At 32.2% G+C, this 15,537-nt stretch overlaps 1 protein-coding gene across 6 annotated transcripts in view; it reads right to left on the reverse strand.

The window, feature by feature from the left end:
• The window catches only part of Ptl (prothoraxless), a 491,222-nt gene that overhangs the window by 214,941 nt on the left and 260,744 nt on the right, over positions 1 to 15,537 (reverse strand). For 4 of the 6 annotated variants that reach the window (XM_023162697.2, XM_074185108.1, XM_074185107.1 and 1 more), the window contains exon 3: positions 7,797 to 7,851. The exons of the other annotated variants lie outside the window; for them this stretch is intronic. The gene's annotated coding sequence lies outside the window, so the exon portion shown is untranslated. The remainder of the gene's footprint in view (positions 1 to 7,796; positions 7,852 to 15,537) is intronic. 6 annotated transcript variants of the gene reach the window in all.

The following is a 15,537-nucleotide window of genomic DNA, read 5'->3' on the forward strand; positions in this document are numbered from 1 at the left end:
GCGATCTAATTTGTTTGAATCTTTGTTACCCGAGTTTTCCCCTTCGAACTCTAGAACGATTTGAATTTTCGTGTTTCCTCACTAATGAGATCCGCCTTTCTCTTGTAAGCAATCGGCCTATTCCAGATAAACTCCGTATTATAATTGTAAATGACTAAATTGATTCGTCGGAATGTATTACTACTTTATTTAAATTGGAATATCATAATTAATTCAGAAATTTTGCATATCGACTGGTGCATATTAATTATTTAAATTTAATTAAATTTTATTAATTATGTTAAATGTTCAGCATTTATGCATACACAATTCCCACAGTTATTGGGTTTAGACTCTATAGAAAAAAATGCATTCCCTAAATTGCAAGGCAGATTTGAAGAAAATTAAAGGATCGTTTTTAACAGAAAATAGGTATGAAAATTGTATCAAAAATTCATTTTTCATCCAAGATGTTCAAGTAAAATTTATATCAGCCAGTATTTATTTTGAGACTAATTTGGATATGCGCAAAAATTTCAACAAATACATGTTACCCAAAGAATATGTTTATTTCATGACGTATCTTAAAGAAGTTATTCGTAAATGTATAACTCGATTTTTCATTCTAGAGTAGAATGTCCTTTATGACTGTAAAATAATTTTTTTTTTGTTTTTTCTGTGTTGAAGTTATCTATTTTTCTATGCATTAAACCGGCCCAATATACTTAATTACTTGATTCGGCTTTTTGCCCTAAATATTTTCGCCTTTAACACATCATTTTAATTTTTTTGAATATAAACAGCGGTTTCCATGATAAAATTGAATAAAAACGTTAGGTTAGATTTACACTAATAATATGCGATCGCTAAACAAGATTCATATACAAACCATGAAATTTTTTCACATTTTATTCGTCGCAAGGAGAGAAATCTAAATAAAAAATGATGCTTATCTGTTGTAATAGATCCTTTCCGGCTTCGCAGGGGTGCAATTCAGAGATGTAATTTTATCGCGAAAAACTATCGAAATCCGCGGCTTTTATACCCATCGCAACGTTTGAATGAAAGGTCGGAGTCGAATATAATTAAAACAGAAATTCGCATGCTTATTATCAATCATAATATTGAGTTCGATGAAATTAATATCGTGATGATAGGAATTCCATCTTCTTCCGATTTAATGCGAGTTTTCGATTTGAACAGAAAGCGGTTATTGTGATTTAACTATAATATATAATGATAATTACATTTTGTTACTAATAAAAATAATCCAGGATTTTTTTGGGTGATAATGATTAGGTACTACACATGTATAATCAATAATTTTCGCCGATAATGTAGCTTACTATTTGTGAAATAATTTATGAATTAGGTTTAACAGATTTTATCCATTAGAAACAATCATACAAAAAATCAAAATATTAGTATTTCATTCTGAAAATACACATGTATTTTATGGGTATGTCACTCTACAATAACATGCAAAAGAACTAATAATTTCTTTAGAAATCCTGAATTATGTCAATTTTAATTCATAAAATGACTTCGATCATTCCGAAAGAACGAATGTATTCCCAATTTTCATATGCATAGAATGAATGGTCGTTTGAAAAGTACTTTTAATGTTATGTAGACCTTTTTTATTTCGTAGTTATCCATCACGTTAATTGAATAAAATGATCAACAATCAAATTATAACTTATAGAATCAAGTAGGTAAGCCTAGAGTTAAGCATGAATTGAATATTTTGTCATATATATGCGTTAGTTATAACAGACAGCTCTTAAATTGTTAGTTCATACTTATTCAGTTCATAACGTTCAGATCTTCAAAATGCAATATGGCACCAAATGTCAAATTATTAAATCTACAGTATAACAAAATCATATAAAGAAGATGCGAATCTAACTGACAAAATTATGAAATAAATGGATGTCTAAAACGAAAGTCAGTAAAAGCTTAGAATTGCAAGTTCTTTCGGCTAAAGTTTAATTTCTAGGTGTATTGGCAGCCGCAGTAATAGAATAGCCAGCATGTTCTCTGGACTTGAGTACTGTTGATTATTTTGATTGGAGTTATATCAAATCAAAGGTACACTTGAAAAGATCAGGCATTGTTGAAGGTTTGAGAGATTAGATAGGGATTAGATAGATAATTGTTCAAATTAGTGATTTTGACGATTTTATTTTTTCTGTCAAAGATTTTATGAGTTTGATATTCTGATATGTTGAAATTTTTATGTTCAATAATTTTATATTCATTCACAATGTATAAAATGAGTATAAAATGAAATTTAAGTCATTTGTTCATGGCAGAATATGTAAAATGACATCTCATTCATGTGAAATTGTTCACATCCACTAAGAATTGAGTCCATTGTATCAAAAATAGTGTTCCTTGAACGATTTTCGATATTCTAGGTTGGAAATCACTGCAGGAAATTCCCAGAGGAGACGTTCTGCTGCTTGATATTTAGTCGCAAGCGATCCGGAAATATATTTTCTCCCCTCGCCCGGAAGGAAAGTGCCGGTCACTCAGGAAGTGCATTAATAACTCTTGAGAAAACTCGGATCGCCAAGTTATTTCCTTCCTTCGGGAAAGCAAAGGTGAGCGATATAATATCAAAGTATGTACAGGGTAGTTTTTAAGAGCAACGAAAAATTGCAAAGGATCATTTTTATCCAAGTGAATCATGGAGTTCCTCAGGGTAGTATTTTGGGCCCTCTATTGTTTTTAATGTATATTAATGATATGGAAAAATATTTTGAATGTGACTACATTCATATATTCGCAGATGATACTCTGATATCAGTAAGTGATGGGAATATCGATAGAGCAGTGATCAAAATAAATGATGTGCTGAAAAATATGGATAGATATTTGAAAATGAATAAATTGAAGTTGAATGTAAGTAAAAGCAAGGCAATGATAATTACTGCACCTTATAAATATAAACAAATAAATAGTAGTAACATTAACATAGAAATAAACAATGAAAAAATTGAAATTGTAAAGGAATTTAAATATCTGGGATTTATGTTGGATAATCATTTATTATTTAGTAGCCACTTTGAATATATAAAAAAAAATCTTGAAAAAACTATATTTCTTTTGTAGAGTGTCCCAAAACTTAAGTCTGAATTCCAGAATAACTGTGTATAAGACTATCATTCAACCTCATTTTGAATATTGCCCTACATTACTATACTGCTTTGATTTTACCACACATACAATACTAGAGGCTAGAATCATTTATATGTAAACAGGCAGAGTACCTCATATAGTGTAAAATGTTTATTTTTTTGAGGATTCATTTAGTACAATAGTTTACCACAATATGTTAAAGAGTCAAGAAGTATACCAAAATTCAAGCTAAATTTGATTTTGTATTATAATTGGAAAAAAAAATTCCACCATTATTCTATACTGTATTCAACTTTATAGATATGTATATATGTGTGTGTATATCTGTGTATATGTATATTTATACTCAAATTTATTATATATCTTTATACTTACATTTATTATAAGTTATATTTAGTGTAAAATAAGTATGTTAACTATTTTATTTTTCGTAAATTAGGATTGTCCAACTTGAATTAATAAATCAATCAATCAATAAATATCAAAAGAGCTTCACGAAGTTCAAATTTTAAAAAAGAAAAGAAAGTTGTATTTTTACTAGGATTTTAATCATCAGCATTTTCAACTATAGAATACTGCAGAGGTTCCCAATCTTTTCCGCTTTGCCGCTCCTTAAATAATTGCATTTTTTTGCTGGGGCTTAATACGTTAGATTTTTTTAATTTTTTATTTTCTTGAAAAATTGGAAAATTTTCGGATGCGGATCGGAAAGAAAACAATGTCATACTGTTCTATGTTTTCGAATAGTGTTTGAATACAAAAAAACAACAAATAGTGTGAAGCAAGGTATATTTATGAGCTACTCATACTTTATTGTAAACAAAAAACTCAAGTTTAATGGCTTTGCGAGAAGAAATAACAAAAGCTTGAATCTTCATTTTTCTTTAATGAAAACTACTCAAAATTACAAACTTTTCAAATTGAATTATAATTTTTTCTACACTCGTACTATAATAATACACTTATATGCCCATAATCCGTTATGATACAGATTTTTCATAACGATACAGATTTTTAATCAATAGAAACCCACAATTTTTCAATCAAGCATGTTGTGTAATGTGCATTTGACGTTTGTCACAGATTCCTATCTAATTGTTTCATTTGTCAAAATCAGTAGGTATTAAATATAGAATATAGCTAAACTTCGATAATTACATTATCAGAATGTCTGATATCAGCAATATCGAAGAATTACCATTGACTCATCCACACTTACTGGAGAAAGCAGAGAAATTTAAGAACGTTTACGGAAAACTATATCAACTGTTTACGAACTGGAGAAATACAAATATAATATTTATAGTTCTTCATTATTTAGCGTTTGCAACTCTCGTGTAATGGTTATTAGGTATCTGATCGTTGCATAATATACTATTATAGATTTTAACTAACCAAAAACTGAAAAATTAAGAAACTCACAATGAGTGTCATTTATTATGCATACAAACGTGAAATTATCAATTCAAATAAAGTCGATTATTATTATTATATTAAATCAAATAAGTCTACGTCATTGTAACATACGTAGATTTGTCTCAACTGAGACAGAAAGTCGTAAAGTTATGAATGGAATATGTGTCTCATTTTGTGAAATTATTCAGACAACTGTTTTATTCCAAATCTTCGAAGTCCGCCATTGAGGATGGCGGACTTCGAAGTTGTATAACTTTCTAATGAAAGATATCGTATTCAATTCCATAGGGAATGTTTGGAGCACAAACTGAATAGAAAATAATGATTTTCATATAAATCAATGTTTGTATTAAAGGTGACACGAGTTGTCCCAATATTTAATAAAGGCAGTGACGCAACTGAAAATTACCGACCAATATCGATTATCCCAATTTCCAAACAATCTGAAATCATCCTGAAAAATGAGCTTTATGAGTATTTTCATAAGTACAAGCTATTCAACACAAATCAATTCGGATTTAGGAAATCATCTTCCACACTCAGTGCGGCGAAGAAAGTAATCGAAAATATAATAACCTGCTTTGGAAAAAGGGAACACACTATTGCTGCTTTATGTGATCCAACAAAAGCATTTGATTGTGTCTCCCATTCTAATATACTGAAAAAATTAGATGACTATGTTTCTTTTTTCTTCATATCTGACAAACAGATACCACTATGTCCCACTTGATTTGAACAATATGTCTGACCTAGAACCCGTTTTATGTGGAGTTCACCAAGGCTCGGTTCTGGGCCCTCTTTCATTCCTAATCTACATGAATGATCTCTTTTTCTATATGTCACCTCATAATTGTTTTACTTTCGCTTACGGCATATGGGAAAATCAATGGTAATTTGCTGCGCGATATAAATCAAATTCAAAACAATACTAACATATGGTTCAGAAGAAATAATCTGATGTTTGTGATGCACTGTTTGGAACCTTGCTGTAGTAATGAATATTGCTGGAGTTTTATTCCAACACCAAACTGTTATTTTCAACACCTCGACACGTGTTTCGATCACCAAGTGATCATCATCTGTCGAGGTGTTGAAAATAACAGTTTGGTGTTGGAAAAAAACTCCAATAATATTCAAATAATCTAATGTTGGACGAAAACTAAATTCAACACATCATTTTTATTTCAAATACCTCTTGGGTTGAAGAACACAATGTTAAACTCTTAGGCATACATCTAGATGATACTTTGAACTGGTTAGAGCACATTTCACAACTTAGCGTTAAACTGTCGAAATACTCATTTGTGTATAGAGTTAATTTTTTGAAATTGATTCCTTCTTTTCCCGCATTTTCAGGATCAAGATGGAGAAATGGAAGGCCAAATAATTTCGTTCCCAAAACTCATTTCTTCTTAAAAAATTGTAAAATGTAGTCTCTCAACAGGCACTATTATCAGCATACAACGCTTTTTTCCATTCTCACATCTCATATGAAACAATTCTCTGGAGAAATAGTACTAACGCAAATAGGATTTTTATGTAACTTAAAAGATATTATCTGGGGCTGGGCTTGTAAACCACATTTCCATTGGCGGATTTACCAGCAGGCTGAGTAGGCTTTGAGTCTAGAATGGCAGTTTTTTCGGGCGGTAAATTTGGGGATCGATTTTTTTGCTACATCATAGAAATCAAAAAGATTTTGGCATGACGGTTTTCTGATGTCTTACAGATAGAAGTCTGCAACAAAGTCATTGCACATTCCCCGACGAATTGTTCGGTGAGAGAAGCTTTTCTTGTCTAAAGAGGACAAAAATTTATCTGAGATCGACCTTGAGCCAAGAAAAATTAGAGGCTTCAGCTGTTTTGTGCATAGAGTCAGAATTGATAAACAAGATTATCGATGATCATCGATGATATTGCCAAAAACCATCGCGCAAAAAGGCATAGTAACGAACTTTTATAACTTTACAGTTGATTATTTTCAACTGTTTGTAAGCATAATGAAGATTATTCATTCACGTTCACCAAATGAACATTATTGTGTAAGCAGCATAGATTACCCCGCTTGTACATGATTGAGCTTTGATTAGCTTAAAAATATGCCCAATAATTATTTTACATGCAGTTTCGAAAAAATTGTTGGGTTATAAGAATAATGTAGGGCATGGCAATCGTAGGGACAAGGGCGGCAAATCTGTACAGCCTTTACTTTAAAATATTGTAAATCCGCCACTGCTCATTTCCTATCGTTGAAAATAATGACGGTATCTTTTCTTCATCTAATAACTGCGGTACCTTCTATTCATCTGTATCAACTTTTGATAGAATTTCATAAAAATACTTTAAAACAAAACAGAAATTGTGGTTTCCACGATCATGAAACAAGATGATGTGATTTGTTGAGGGCAAGTAGATTCCGACTGAAAATCTATCAACGGAAACTTTCACAGCATTCTACCTCCCCATGTCAGGAATTTACATCAATATTTTTTTGAAAAATATGTGACAGATCTGTTGATGACAAATTGTGTTTACTCTACTGACGAGTATATAGCCGTCTTATCCAATGCAACACAAATGAATGGCTGGTTTATAATGTATATGTGACCTATCTTTTTTGTATTGTTTCATACATCTAAAAGATCAATGAATTATAAATCTTTATATCTATGAAGTAGTTGTTACGAAAGCATTTTTTCTTTTCTGTTGTTCAATTTTCATGTGAAAGTAGTTGTTTCTTCTAAAGGAGCCCTGAAAGGTCTTTGTGAAAAGTTCATTTTGAACGTATTTGCTTGCTTCCTTTGAAAGTGTTGTATATTTTTGTATAAAGCTGGAGAAGGAAAAACCAAAAAGCTTTTTCCCAAGCAACTTATTGCGCCATTGTAGTAGGCAACCCTAACCTACTTGTTCTTGTACTCAGAAATTTTTATCTGGCGGACGTTTAGGTGGACACATGGCGCACTTTCATCTGTCAGATAAATGAAGGGTGTGTTCGCTATCAGATCCTTCTAAATAATTGACCAGACCGGTAGTCTGTTTCAGTCAGTTATCGCCTCAATTTACACCGGTACGATGTGTGTCCTAATGCTTCCATCAAAAACTACGGGCCGGATCGCCTAATTGCCAAAAGCTTTCGTGTTTCGGCTCTCGTCGAGGGGTTATTAATTACACCCCGGTCGGTAGGGCTTCGCCCCTCGGGGCCAAATCAACGTCACATGCGCTCTCTCATATTGCGGGCAAGCTTGAAAAACACTCACCAGAAATTACGGTGTGCTGAGGGGGTAGTTCGGGTTGTATCCAAAGAGTTATTACCTGCAACAAAAGGAAAAGCGTGTTAGCACGGAGATTTTTCGCGTCAATTATTTTTGAACAGTTTCGGCTCATTTGCATCCAACTGCGAGATATCTTGTTATTGTTATACAGGACGTTCTACCGAAAACGTGACCCCATGTAAGTCAGAAACGGAAGCGTAATCGAAAATTTCAAAGAACACGTACATTTTTATTTTTAGGGAGACAAATTCTGATATGGAAATCATACCCAAAACTTATCCTCCCTGCGGTTAGCAACTACCCCTCCTATTTTTTCAAAGGCATGGGGGGTCGAGTGATACATCATTTGAAAGGTATTTTGTCCCTTTATAAATTCTGTGAATTTTTTCGAAATTGAGTCATTCGTTATTCAGAAATTGAATGTTGAACGTTTTATTTCAGAAAAAACAGGAAATGCGCTGTCGTTCATTTCAATGAAGAAATCAATAACAAATATCAGTGGAAACAAAATCAACAGATGAATTGTAAGTCCATCGGTGTGAGATCAGGTGATTTAGGTGGCCTATCCACTGGACCCCTTCTGCCAATCCAACGCATTGGAAAACGTTCTTCCAGAAACTGTCTCACCCGAACATCAAAATGTGGGGGTACACCATGCTGCTAGAATGTTATTTTATCACATACAATTTTAGTGGAGTTCGTGAATGTGTTTCTATCACCAAAAGAGGATTCACATTGCTCCAGTAACGACAATTATGTCTATTCACTTCACCATTCAACATGAAAGAACATTCTTCTGAACAACATGTATTGTATAATTGGTTTGAGTTATTGGTCAATTTCTTGCAGAACACCACACAAAACTGATGTCGACGATCAGGATCATCTTCGTTTAATTCCTGAACTAGCCTTATTTTGAAATGACGGAATTTGTAGGCTTTCAAAATCCGAAAAAATCCATTAACATTAACGTATTGATGGCTCACGTTGTAGTCTGGATGATTCGCATTATAAATTCTTGCAGCAGCTTTAGCATATTCTTTATTTCAATAATAGGTTGCAACAATTTCTATTCTTTTTTCAGTAGAATAAACCATGTTGGAACACAGTGAACAAGAATGAAGTGAAGGAGTGCCTTTCTAGCATATCTAGCATATTCCAAAATTTGCTTTTTCTATCTTCACTGAATTTCGGCTTGTATTAAGATTTTTCGGGCCCGGTATAGAATTTAACTTGATGAAATAACAAAAAACTATTAAAATAGTTAATATATCAATATGAAAATGTTGAGAAACCTTTCGTCAATTATCATATCACGAAAATTTCAAAATCGATTATGTATGGCATATCTGTCAGAAACTTTTCGGAACTGTTTGCAGAAACATTCATTTGAATGTGAGTTGTAAAACTGAATTATCAAAAAGAACAAGTTATAAAATTCGAATATGGCATCATTAAGTGTTCTGTATATACATTTTTTCCAATGGAAATTGTCACTACTGTTGACAATAGTTTGATATCAACAACAACCAACATATGTGCTAGTAAATCATTTAATAAAAAACCATGGTGTAAATGAATATGTGCTCTTAAAATTTCAGTTGAATACTCCAAGGTTTCGAAAAAGATAAGTTTCGCAATTCATATCTGAACTGTTTGGCAAAATTTGACTAGTGATCCCTTGGACACCAATGACTTTTATAATAGGAGATCCCCAAGCGGGGATTTCGGGATTTACTGAAGCGCGGCAGATTAATATACAGGGGAATACCTTGTACCCGGTTGAGTACCTCCACCAAATACGAGCCCCATATATAAGGCCGCCTGTGAGGGATATAGGATCACATTAGTAAAAAAAATTGATCATCAGAAATTCTCGAACGCGTTTGATCAAAGTAGGGTTAGTTAATTACCTGCTAAAAAGTGTATATTTCAGTAATCTGACAATTTGAGAGTGACGTAAAGAAAGGGTGGGCAGCAAAGTTGTAAAAAAATAACGTCATTTCGACATTCTCGAGCATAGCCAATTTTTTTTCATTTTGAAGGAAATAATTCAAGGATAACGAAAAATATATAATCTGACGATTTCCGCAAGCCGAAATAACAAAAATTCATCGATGAAGTTTAATGCGTGCAGCTGTGTGATACCTATATTTCCCTCTCCGAGTTTCTATTCCTCTATTCTCTATTCACTTATTCTCTATCTATTATTCTCTCACTCCAACCCCACCCTGAATTCTGTTGCCATGACGCCATCACAGCTGATCACAGACTCGTTCGTGATGAAGATGATGATGATGATTAATTAATCAAATAATTGATGGATGTAGCCGTTACTACGTGGTAGGAAATCATAATGAATAAAAGAGAAATTAAATTTTCTATGTTTTTTACCACTTTTATTTTTAACTAATGTTACTGCAGTTTCGTCCTATAAGGACAAAGTTATACAATATATAAAGACATTTTCAAACTTATACAATATATAAGTTTGAAAATGTCCTTATAGGACGAAAATGCAGTAACGTTAGTTAAAAATAAAAGTGGTAAAAACATAGAGAGTTTCATTTCTATTTTCTTCATTAATTAATCAATTGATCATAAAAAATTAAATTTTTTGAGCATTTCTTTAAAATTATTTTCTTATAAATACAAGTATTCTACTAAAAAACATACACTAATTTATTTGCATGCTATTTCCTGAGCTTTTCAATTGATTTACTTCAATGAATTGAAATAAAAATTTAAAAAAATATTGCTTTTATCAGATTTAAGCGAATCCCTCTAGATAATCGTCAGATTATGAGAGAGCACGTCTAAAACATAAAGATGAACCATATATATCTTAATCTGACACTCTTGAGTATTTCAAAATGGCGATTTTTTTTGCACATTATAGGTAACAATGGCCGCGAGTTTGCGTCAGATCGAAATCGTCAGATTATTGAATGAGAGCTTTTTTTTGTTGCACTTAACACCCCCTCAGAAAATCTGACGCGCACGATTAATTTTTTTTCTTGTCACTTTCAACCCTTACGTACAACCACCCACATTATGCAAAGGATCAGATTAACATACCAACATTATTAAAAATACGTAGGACATTGATGCTATCAATATCTGACGCGCTCGAGTATGTCCATGCATCAGTATTTTTTTACATATTTAAAAATCTATAGCCGCTTCCCCCACCGATGAAAAGGTATATATTATATACCTAACATTTTTTCTTCTTATCATCTAAGCTTTGCAACCTAATATGTCTCAATGATGCTCGAGTAAATCTCCATTTTGCATCGTGGGTTCCCCTGCTATTACTTCACTAATAAAATTCTTTATGTCTTTCGGAAGGTATTGACGATTGGTTCACAGATTTCCATCTTTGATTTCATCTTTAACATCGTCTGATAAAAGTATCTCACGATTAAATGAATAAACACTAAAAATCTTTGTGTTTTAGATCTTTAAAAAACATTTTTTGGTAATTTCCATTGTCATTTTTCAATATTTTCGAGTTTAAATATTTGATTAGGATGTGAAAAATAATTTTAAATATGAATCCGTGAATCTGGGATTTTACTAGACAATGTTGTTGATTTTAAAAACAACCTTGAGCAGTAGAATTGTTAATCATATGCATTTTTATCGAAATAAGTTCAATACTACATCATTAGTTAATTCAAGAGTTACATATAATTATATGATATAATTACAACTCATATCAGAAAAATAACCTTCAACTTCTCCCATTGATCAACAAATCACAATCGCCAACCGGCACACATCGAATAAAATGCATTTTGGCACGAAAAACTCGAATAAGTCTTCCACGACGTCTGAAAGATGTTTTCATGTCTGGTTCCACTAAAATCAACACCTTTTTATCAATGAAACAACTAATAAACGACGTGAATGAACGCGTAATACGCTAAACCATTTAAAATGCCATAAAGTTATTAAAACACCCATTATACGAATTTATGATGCCTAATGATCCATTACAAACACTAGTAAATAATTCAGCCATAAAAATAAAATCAAAACAGCCACACCAGATTTACTACAACTTAGTTATAAAGTGATAAAATTTTATGGCTTCATAACATGAGACTAAATGGATGTTTAGGAGATCGGTGCTATCTTTCCTACTCCTGAACGTGACAACAGTAAGAAATTATTGCACGAATAACATCCTTTTGTAAAACAGTCATAAGGTTGAAAGACTCGGAGTGCGGCGTCCCCTCCTGAGAATCGCAGATTTTCTGGCGCTTCCCAAATATTTGCACCCTCGATTCTTGCGACATCTATGAGCTTTTCCTCGACCTATTTATTCACAAAACTTTGGCCGCGACCCAATAGATGGCGAAGTTTCACAACATTCTTTCTATCATACTGCCTTTTCCTAGTTTAATGTTTTTCTAGGCTTATTTTCGTTCGTTATGAAAAAAGTGATTTTATGGTGTTGTTATATACAATGTTCACTACAATTTGGATGAATTCAGGAATCAAATGGGAATTTAATTCAGATATATAATGAAACTTGAATTTAATATGATATTCCTGCTTAATAATTTTTATACAAAAAAGTATACTTTGAAAACAGTGTATGTTCAGAAAACATAGTTTTCTGCCTGTGAATTTGTATAACTCAATGAAAAGTAAATACGATTGTCTGTTATATATAAAATACTACGATACAGCATGTTTATTCCCCGTAGCCAATTGAAAACCGAATCAACTATAAAAATAAATGGAACATCTACATTTTTATCTCGAAATTTCTACATGATTGATGTTGTCATTTTTCGAAAAATTCTGAAATTAGTGGTTGTAAATACTAAATTTTTCCATGACTCTACGACCAGTAACACATCTTTTAAAACTTGTATTCCTAGGAAAAATTACAAACGACAAATATGAAATACGTAGACATTTTCAGTTGAGGTTCAGTCGTTTTTGATTTGTTTTTCATTTTAGTGTGAACACTACACACACATTTTCTGATAATTATATGAAAAACGTGTATTTCACAACCTATTTTTGAAAAGAGTAAGAGTAACAGTGTATGAACGCTGATTTGTCAAGAACACAAATTAATGAAATTATTGCCACCATTGGGTAAGAAAAATGTTATTACTTGTGAATAAAATGTTAATGATATACAAAGGTGATGAGAATAAAGAGACATTAAAGTCGCACAAGAAAATAAAAAAAAATCCAAGAGATAACAGATTGAATTCTTCGAATTGAAGATGTCAAAAAAGTTAGAGCAATTTAAAATAAATAATGACAGCGTACGCAGCACCCTCTAGATGTTACCTATCCATCCATTTTCGCAACTTATCGTTTAAAATATTTAAGTACAAATTGAAAAACATACTGACTGAGCATTGTCTTTATAGTATTGACGATTTTACTAAAATAGCAACTGATAAATGTATTTTCTTGTAACTTGAAATTGTTATATTTAATTGTAGTTTGTATTATTGTATGTAGTTTGTATTTTATTAACTGACTGGTCCATAAAATGTAAATTTTTTTAGCGACTCAAAATAAATATTATTATTATTATTAATACGAAATTATGATTTCCCAGGTCAAAAAAAAAACACCGAGTACCGAATTTCGTGAAAATAACTTAGTTTTTGCAAAAGTTATTTTTAAAATTTGAACAAAAAGATTCAATTTTAACACCCGGTATCTCCGAAATGAAGCATTTCCGAACATAAGTCTATTTTTCTTAAAATTATCATAGAAATACGTCACTTGAATATTTCAACGTACTTATGTTACATCTTGTATACAAGTATCGTTTACCTCAAAGTTCCATAAAAAACTACATATTTCCAGTTTACCTGGTAAATATTTTCCAGGGTGATGAATTCACAATTGTGGAGAGGTGAAAAATTCAAAGGTTTGTTACTTTCAACTGAAATGTACCTTCAAAAGATACTAGGACTAGATGGCTTCGAAAAGAAAACACTGCATAAATAAAAAACAAGTTATTAAAATCCCAATTTCCACCACTAGTAAAATCATTATCATTTCGCATGTTGGAAAAACGCGGAGAGGAAAGTGAACTTGAAAATTTCCCGAATATAAAATGTATTTCCGACAAAGCTGGCGGCGTTTTATGAATTATGACGTCATAATTCAGGAGAAGAAAAGAGTAGTTGGCAGGCCTGGTAGGTGGTTGTCCGGCCCAATGTCGTCACAATGCCGTTGACGCCGCAGTTTGGTTTCCACGAGATAAATTCTGTACCAAAAACAATCGAGAACTATTCCCGTTTTTATGGCGGTAGGCGCAGTATTTCTATTCTCAGTACGCTTGTCAAAACATTCCAGTTTATCCAAAACGAGCACGTGATGTGATGTTTTCTTCATCTAAGTGATTATGTTTCCAATATTACAGTTTGATATTGGCAATCCTGCTGTTTATTTCATATTTTTTAACTGATAACTTCCTTTGGGAGGGTAAATCGCTTGGTAGCGCCAAGTATGTCTGGCTTCTGCGCTAGCAGTATTTTGGACAAACTATTCTCTCGCCTCTCTTCGCATGAGTCAGTGTTCAGTGTGCGGTCGACATACACTGTTGACAGTTAGCATATAACATAAAACTTTCATAGCTCTTGGAAGTGATTATAAAGTATTTGATCCTCGGAACATTACATGATCTCCTAACGGACGGTTAGTTTAATAATATAATATAATAGGATTTATCAATAAATCAATATTCTTTTATTATGTGAAAAATGGCTTAAAAAAATGATGATAATAATTTTGTGTGCCGTATACATAAAATTTAAGCAATAACCTAAGCTTGTCTCTTTTTAAACGATGTCAATAATAAATAGTTCAAGTTAGATCAGTTCAAGTTATCACTTCTGCCACGAGTCTCTCAAACGTCTATCAGAATTTGGCTTTTCTGCAAGTTTGGTAAAACTCATATCAAATTACCTACTTGATAGAAAACAATATGTAGAGTATGAAGGATTCAAATTTGCTTTATATACTTCCAGTTACCAAGTGCCCCAAGGTTCGAATTTAGGACCTCTTTTGTTCTTTATTTTCATTAATGGTTTAATTAAAATTCAATTGAAAACTGCTCAATGACTTTAAAATATTCAATATGATAGAAAATTATGGAGATTGGGATTCCAATAATAATTGTTCGAATCTCATCATTGCTAAATGTCATGTATTGTCTTTTTCCACAAAGTCTAATACAATGTTAATAATTATATATAAAATTATCACAATGTGTTAAAACAACGATAAAAATAAAATAAATACAACAATAAAAATGAATTGGCCCTCCGGGGCGACTTCATTGATTCCAGTGGCGCATTTGCTTTTTCAGCTGCAGGAAAACCCGGAAAAACCTGCAGCACCACATCATCTGAAGATCTTGATCTATCAATGTCCTCTCTCTCATAAAACAAAATGTAGGGTGTCTCCAGAGGCTCCAATAAATTCTTTGACCAAGGCGTAATAATGACCACATTCAACGCCAGAACCACAGTGAACAATGACTGCATGAATATTATAACAGTGGTCTGCTAGGTTGAAATGTTCATCTATTTCGAACCTTCCAAAGAGTTTCTTGCTTCCGTTAGAGGTTGAGTCTTGTTTGAAAATCATCAGTCAGTTAGTTTGGCGCATGTTTGACAATACAGTTGATCATCACCTGATCATCACCAGATGATTTAACAATAAGCTTTGCACG

Source organism: Leptinotarsa decemlineata, unplaced genomic scaffold (assembly GCF_025532065.1).
Source record: "Leptinotarsa decemlineata unplaced genomic scaffold, Ldec_3_MD MMD2_tig00026361_RagTag_RagTag, whole genome shotgun sequence".
Classification (NCBI taxonomy): Eukaryota; Metazoa; Arthropoda; class Insecta; order Coleoptera; family Chrysomelidae; genus Leptinotarsa; species Leptinotarsa decemlineata.